General features: G+C 32.1%; 1 protein-coding gene across 1 annotated transcript in view; it reads right to left on the bottom strand.

Moving 5' to 3' along the window:
• Window positions 1-6,891, bottom strand: part of LOC119068193 — a 132,951-nt gene extending 126,060 nt beyond the window's left edge. Inside the window, exons 1-2 of the mRNA XM_037171692.1 lie at window positions 6,200-6,891; window positions 4,926-5,007 (exon numbers count right to left, since the gene is read on the bottom strand). The gene's annotated coding sequence lies outside the window, so the exon portion shown is untranslated. The remainder of the gene's footprint in view (window positions 1-4,925; window positions 5,008-6,199) is intronic.
• Between the last annotated feature and the right edge of the window lie 1,211 nt (window positions 6,892-8,102).

Here is an 8,102-nt window from a genome sequence, read left to right as displayed (position 1 = left end):
ATCATTTCCGTTATGTAAATCAAAGCTGCAATTTTTCAATATTGGTTTTTATTTCGATGAACCCGATTGATAAGAAATAAGACTCTATGCTTAAGACATTATACGGATAGATAAATGTGTTGGATTTCAATTGTAAAAGTTTTGCGATTTCAAAGTTTTTTTTTTTTTTAATATCAATTGCACTTTATAACTATTGTCCGATCCATGCGAGAAAAAAATGTAGATTCTGAGCAGGAAGTTTGTGCAATTTTTCATTGTCTACATTTATCGTATTCGTTGTTTTTTAATTAATGTAAACTACATTTGGACTTATCTTATTCCATCATTACTCTAACGAAAGTCGTGTTGTGTGATTCAGCTCAGCACAACATAATAAAGTACATCAGGCAGGAGAATTCGAGGCAAATACATTCATTTAATAAAGGGACCTAATTCCCGTTCCTAAATCCTGTTATTTCATTGCAAGCTGCAAAATCATTACATGAGGTAGTAGTTTTGTGATGAGCATAACTTAAAACTGTGCTTTTCGTTTATATATATCCGAGTCGAGGGCGAGTTATGCAACAACCTTGTCAAAAAAACGTGTACCGAAGCAAGTTGTGCAAAAAAGTTTAATCAATTACGTAGCAGCATTCAATGTTTTCTGGTTTAATACCTGCCCTGCCCTATGCGAAAGCTAATCATTTTCGCAGGAGACACGCAACCGCCACGTAATGGTCAAGTTTCGCATGGGGCAGGCAATATAAAAAATCATCGAAAAAATATTGGTCTCACTGTTGTTACGTCAAGTCGTTCCAAGTATCTCTAAACTACTACTGCACTACGAAGGACGCACCAAAAATCACCAAATAAAAAAATCCTTCATGAAACATTTACACATAAAATTTGTTATATTTTACTAACACGGTGGGGTTGAAATATCTGTATACATTTCTATAGATGTCGATTGGCGGTTTCTTCACAAATAAATGTCAATTTCATCCAAATAGCACTCAAACGACATTGACAATTACATCTTCCCCGAGAATTACGACAATAGACCGTGTGCAGTATAAATAATTTATTTTTAATTGATGTAGATTATTATTCTGTAGAACAAAAGTGTAAACAGAATATCTTAAAAATGTCTGCTTGATTTTATATCTCACTTTAAAAGCTGTAATTTGAATGAAAATAAAAGGATATCCGAACCATTCTAATTCATTCTAATTGGATTCTTACTAAGATTCTAATAAGTGGGATGGCATCGGGATGGCAACAATATTTTTCAATAATTTCTATTAAAAAAATTAAATATTTTTTTCAATGGTTTTCATGGTAAATCTTCTTTTTATTAAAATATGAAACTTTTTTCTCAAAATCGCACACGCTCTATTGTGTCAATCAAAGTGAAATGTCACATCAATTCCCATTTTGAGATGAGTATGACCAATCAGAACTATTCAAAACTAATCCAGTTGAGTCGTAGACGAGCATTGAAGTAGGTATACTTCAATGTGTAGACGGATAACTTTCTTCTCGATTTTCTCGTTATACTGGAAGTGTCAGACATTTTAGACATTCAGACATTTGCAGTTTACTTCAGCTGAGCAAATTAGCGTGTATGTATTCCATCACCTGCTTTCACGACTTTACCGCTTCGACAGCCATTCCTTTCCTCCTGTTTTGGTGATTCCCGATTATGGAAGAAATTATATATTAGCTTTCCCTCTGATAGCTCAACCAACAGTTAAACTATTGGGTATAGTTCTCTGCGAGACAATGCCAAAAGTTCAAAATATCTCTTAAATGTATTGATTTAACATAATGCCAAATGTCTATAACTGAACCATAATTGATAATATTGATACTAGCATAAACTAATGAATAATTCAAGAGATTGAGATTGAATTTCCCTAACGATGAGTCCCCACATCAGTAAGGAGTGCATAAATCGTATGAGGATACAAATAATCACCTCGAGAGATATATCAACTGCATCAACCGATATCTACATTTCGTAATCGTTTATTAATTACCTTTGGATTTAAAACAATTCATTGGAAAAGTGACTTCATGAATTTTGTATTGATAACTTCGTTACAAAGTCAGATAAATGATGTCCCCTTTTTTGTAAACCAAGTGCATACTACAATGTAAGTGCGAAATAAGAAAGAGGGAAAAAGTACATATATCTGAGATAAGAAAATTCATTCTGAAAGCTTCTATAAATTACTTATCGGAAATTTCATATGAAAATGTACCAGGCGCCACAATATATCTCTTGAAAAGTGCATCTCTATGCAATGCTTTTCGAATTTTTTTTTGTGTGCTTTTTTGTGTGTATGTGTGTTATATAAATGAAAATGAAGTCCCGCAGGTATTTCATATATTACTTATATATGTAACACAATTATTATGTTGCATATGGGAAAATGGGAAAAAGGAATATCTAAAGCGGAGAAAATATGGAGTTTTAAAACAAAGTTTTGTCATATTTTTATTTAGTATTTTTTTTCCTTCGTTTTCGTAATATTCATTTGTGTCGTTTTGCCTTAAACTGTGCAAGAGGTAACTGACATTCTGTTGGAAAAGCTTTACAGTATTCATATGTGAGAGGTTACTGACATTTAGGGTAATTTGTATGATCGCTGAAATTAATTGTATGCTTTTTTTCCCCCGTTTGTTGTTTTCGTTTTATGAGTTTTCACCATTTCACGTTTTATATGTCACACAATGCATTTTTATTTCGAGTACGGGAAGGGAGATAATGTCCCGCACAGATATTGTTCGAAATGATAATTGTTTATGTTCACTCAATGGTCAAAATCATGTTTGCGCTGATTTTTTGTTTTGTTACAAAAAAAAAACCGTAATAAGTGACATAAGCGACACATGGGACGTATAGAATACACATCCGATTATTAAGTTATACCTTTTTTTATCAAAGTTATTTAGGTCGACTCTCTAAATTAATGAAATTGTGTGCATATGTATACATTGTATGGGAATGTAAAGGTTTTATTTAATGGAAATACGTAGCTATTTATGCTACAAGAGCTGTATGTTATGTGCATTTTTCCGAGTAGTAGATTTTGTGTTGAGTATGTTATTGTTCCTAAGGAGTGATGTCAATATAATGGTTACGGTGTGACAGTTTCTACCAGAAACTTTCAAGGGCCTAAGACGGGTCCGTTTATTTTATTTATGCAGTGAGCGGATCCCTTGACGTACTGGTAGATTAGGAGCTCTTAGAGATTATCAGGGACCTTTTTTGGGAAAACAGTTTCCCATTTTTTCCTAAATTTTCTCAAATTTTCTTCTTTTTTGAAATGTGAGAAAACTTAAGAAAATTTGGGAAAAAAAATCGCAGGTTATTGAGCATCGAAAATTCCAAAATTTTCAATGCTTGAAAAAGTAATTCGTAACTTTCAAGAATTCGTTACTCTCGATCACGCACAACTTTGGAGTTGTTGCAACTCTCGAGAAGAGTTAGCTCTCGAGGATAAACCAGATTGTGGTTGTTATGTGAAGGTCTCGATGAACCATCATTCCTACGGTTAAATCTATAGAGAAATGGTTTTTGCAAACTAACTTGAAGTTCAAAAATTATGATCAATTGATTCCTATTTTCATATTTTTACAGAATTTCATTTCATCACAGATCTCCTAAAATTTTGAATTCAGTCAATTTTTATGAAATCACATAGAAAGCATCATGGCGACCACTGAACATATGTACACAAAGTTCTCTTTGAATTGATTGAAGTTGGTCCTCTTGAAAATGATTCCCTCCAGCAGTACTAAAAAAGTTTGTGCTTGAATATACTGACGGCCAACGTACATGCTGAATGGCTACGGCTTCTTCAAAACTATTCTTGTGGTAATGACAAGAGCATATCCTTGAAGTTTTATGTAGCTGATGCTAGCAGGGAGCAAAATCTTTTACATTTTTCCAAATTTTCACAAAAAATATTTTTGGAAAATTTAGGACAAATTTCTGAAAATTCACGAATATATGAGAAAGTGTTTTCCCAAAAAATAGTGGCTGGACATCATCGACTGTATTACCACATTAAATGTTTAAACGCGGGATTGACTGAAACCGATCTGTGTTGTCTTAAAACATCAGGACCTGTCCATGAATACATAATTAGTGCTTGACCAATTCCAGTTATTCTTGCGCTGTGCATTTTGAATATTCTGTCAGTATATGTGTCTTCCATATCAATATCCTATTATTACCTTTATGGTATCGAATAAAACAGAACATTTCCAAACATCCACCCACCCACATAAAACGTGTGCAGAAAAATACTAGTAAAAATAACTGAGACAAAGAAAATGGAATTCATTTTCACCCAAGTAGCAACAAAAAATAAATAATCGATTGCCCGAATACCTACTGACTGTTGAACACATTTGATAAAAGCGGATAAATCATCGAATGGTTTGTATAATTTCACACGATTAAATAATTATTTATGGAACAAAAAAAGTGCAGCAAAAATGTCAAGGTAGTTTCAGTCTCACTCAACATTATATGAGATATTTAACAGCTTTTTGTGAGTATGCAACGAGTTAATGGTCAACAATACCACTTAAGAATTCTGTCTCTTAATCATGGCGGATTCTTTACAAAACATTCATTCATGATACAGCCTTCAGTCATTGTCGACCAAAAATGCATTTTTTTTTCATACTCACTCAATATCGACGAATTGTAACGTAAGGACGGACTTAAATGTGAAATTTTTTAATAAAATAAACTGCATTTTCTATCTGGTCACTGTGTCACTTAGACTATGTATGTACTTATAATCTTGTCTGAATGCTCTATATTCTAATCGATAAATATTGATGACTATGACTAATTGAGTGGTCCCTTCAACCACTAAAAATACCATTTCTGATAAATGTGTAGCATATGAAACAAATGAAATTACCCATATATAAGTTCAGTGTATAGTTGATCGTGTATAGTTGTAGGTGTATCAATCGACTTTTAAAATTTATAGTTGAAAGTTTCTGTTAAATAAAAAGAAAATATTTTCTTGTTAGATTCTTGTTTCACATTCATAAAAAGGATGAATAATTTTTGAGTGTCATTGTACGAGGCGGAACGTAAGTAGTATACGTCTTAAGTCATAATAAAAAATGCAACAGAATTTGCAAATAAAAAATTCCGCCTTCGAAATTCATTGTAACTTTTATGAAAAGTTAGAAAAAAAAAACTTTCAACCCAACTTTAACTTTTTAATAATATTGACAACTGTACTTTTCACCTAATAATGATTTACCATCGTCAGAGCAGAGTGTTTCATTGCGGAGAACGAAAAAGGTAATATACAAAGAACGAAGCAACGATTACACGTTCTGTACATACCATAAAATAAACTTTAACTTTCGGATAAAATGTTTTACGTTCTACCCGTTCAAATATAAGTAAATTTTGCGCAAATAAAGTACCAGCGTAACTAAAATATAAAATGTTTTTTGTCTCATTGAAAAAAAAAAGATTTGACGTCTCATAACGGATTTTATATAAATTTTAAAAACCAGTTGAGATTCACACGAATTAGGGGAAGCTTTACAAGTTTAAGACATTTTGTTAAATAAGGGAAGAAACGTGCAAAAATATATAATTATGTTAAGTATCCACTTAAAGTATGCTTACAATTTTATACGAAGTTTTTTTTTTTTGTAAAAGAAAAAACATTTTTGTACTTTTCGATGGCAAACATTTCACTGCTTGAATATACAATAAGCATTTATGAAGTATAAAGCTTATTATATACGCAGAATAATAAAAAAAATTGTGTGTATCTAGATTCGATTTTAGAAGACAAAACTGAATTGAATTAAATTTCTTCGTTTATTTTTTTAAGTAAAATTTGCTTAATAAAACATAAGCAAACAATAACAAAACACCATTTATAAAAATTAAATACGAATTGAATCGTTAAAGAATGAATTGTTAAGAGCGAAAATTTTCGTTTTTTTTAGAATAGAAAAAATTACTCAACAAACAATACGACCCTCTTATAACAATTCAGCACAGAAATAAATAAAGATAAAAAGTCTGTCTCTATTTTGAGGAAGAACAAAAATCATCATTGAAAGCACAAGGAAACTCTTTATTTAATTATTCAATTTACAACAATAAAAAAAACGAATAAAAAATCAAAAAAAATTGAAGAAAATACAATTTAAATCCTACCTTTGTTAAACGATTTCCAAGTAGTAAGTCCAATATAATCTACAAAAACAAATCATCCACTCTGTAACCGTTTACATTATCAATTTGATTTTTTCCATTAAATTTTTTTTTTATTTTATTTTATTTTTATTTTCGTTCACTTCACAAAACAATTCAAACTTCAACACAGAACCTCCCTAACACAACTTTTTTTTTCCTTTTTGTTCCCCATTTCAATTCACAATCAATTGCCAATTCATTCGTTTTAATTTTATTGTACACAAGGGGCTATAACTATATCCTCTTCACCATAGAATGAAAAAAAATGTGTCCATGAGTATATATTCAGTTATAGGCAGAGTGCTCTATGTCATTCAAGAACTTCAAGAGTATATTTTTATCTATACACACATATTATCCGACAAAAGCTTCCAATACCTAAAAATTTCTCCTCTTTATATTGTTGTATGTTTCGAATCGCTTTTATTTTGTCAATCTCGACTTTTTCAATTCACATACTGATTCCAGTGTATTATAGTCGGAAATCACAGCATCCACTCAAAATATCGTCAAAGATATACGAAAGCTTTTTTTGGTTATGCCCTTTTTCCCACTGTTGATGGTTTTTGTTCGGTGTCCTTTTCCGTTGAACGCTTAATACTAACTGAATATCCAACTGGGAAAACGGTTCGATGGTAGTCGGTCGGTCGGTATAGAATGGTGAATATGGTAGGAAAAGAAAATGTTTAAACACAGTTTGCTGCGAATATACGAGAGCATCGAAAAGGATAGAAATTTCGGTACAAGAAGAGAGCTACATTTCTGCGGGGGTACATGGAAATATGTTGTTGATGCAGGAGCGGTGTATACATTTATGAGAACTAAGATGAGCAAACGATTCTTTCTTCTCGTTGCAACAACAAAAAAAGCAGCACACATAACAATCTCAACGAAATGAAATGTGCAATACACAACGAAATCATAGTACCAATTAGGGCTCTGAAGAGATAGCATGATATCAAACGTTTCGTTAAGTGAGCCGAATTTTTATTTCGAAATTATTGCTGGAAATGAATTCAAAATTTTGAATTCGTTTCGTATCCTATTTTGTGTACAAAAAATAGTTTTATGGAGATGTTTGGAGATTTATTAATTTAGTGGCATTCACTTTTGGGTTAGGAATAATGCCAAAGATTACAATTTGTATATATGTAAAAACATCACACAATAACATCACTCCCACTTTTAGAAACCTTTGACTTAGGCTCGTAAGATTATACACCTCTAAGCCCAGTAAAATGAACGTCACTGAGGTAACTTTATACGTCGCACACGTTAGAGAGTAGAATTTCCGTACTACGGGACCACTTTTTCTCAGTTTTTCGTCCCTTTGTATGAAAAGTTGTATACGTATGGTTTCGCTTGTACAGCTCGTAAATTACCAAAAATCAATCGTTCAAAACAGGTACGTAGATAACTATTCAATGAAGTTTTGACGAGCAGCGTATTCTCCAGTGGTAGTTTGTTTCGTGAGCGACGTATGAGGTCAAGGATTCATACAAATTCAAAATGAGCAACATTTTTTCCAGCTAAAATTCCAATTTGTATAATTTTAACACCATACACCAGCTGTACACAACTGCGAATGCTGAGGTAGATAGGATAGATAATGTCTCAGAGAATGTAATCTTAATCGTTTTTGCAACCATAGATATTCTACCGAAACGCCGACACATCAGATGGTTGTTAAGACCGATAATGAAAGATTATAATGACACCAATTAGAGCAGCAAAGTTTATGACAAACACTTCAGTGGGTTGTGCAATTTGTAAAAGACTAGCTATTCATCCATAGCATGATAGCTGTTTGAAATAGATGAATCATGGAAAATGAAGACCGAATCGTAATAGGTATACCAAACGA

This window comes from Bradysia coprophila (assembly GCF_014529535.1).
Source record: "Bradysia coprophila strain Holo2 chromosome X unlocalized genomic scaffold, BU_Bcop_v1 contig_173, whole genome shotgun sequence".
Classification (NCBI taxonomy): Eukaryota; Metazoa; Arthropoda; class Insecta; order Diptera; family Sciaridae; genus Bradysia; species Bradysia coprophila.
Note: the sequence above shows the minus strand (reverse complement) of the source record. Positions and strands in the feature narration are given on the sequence as shown.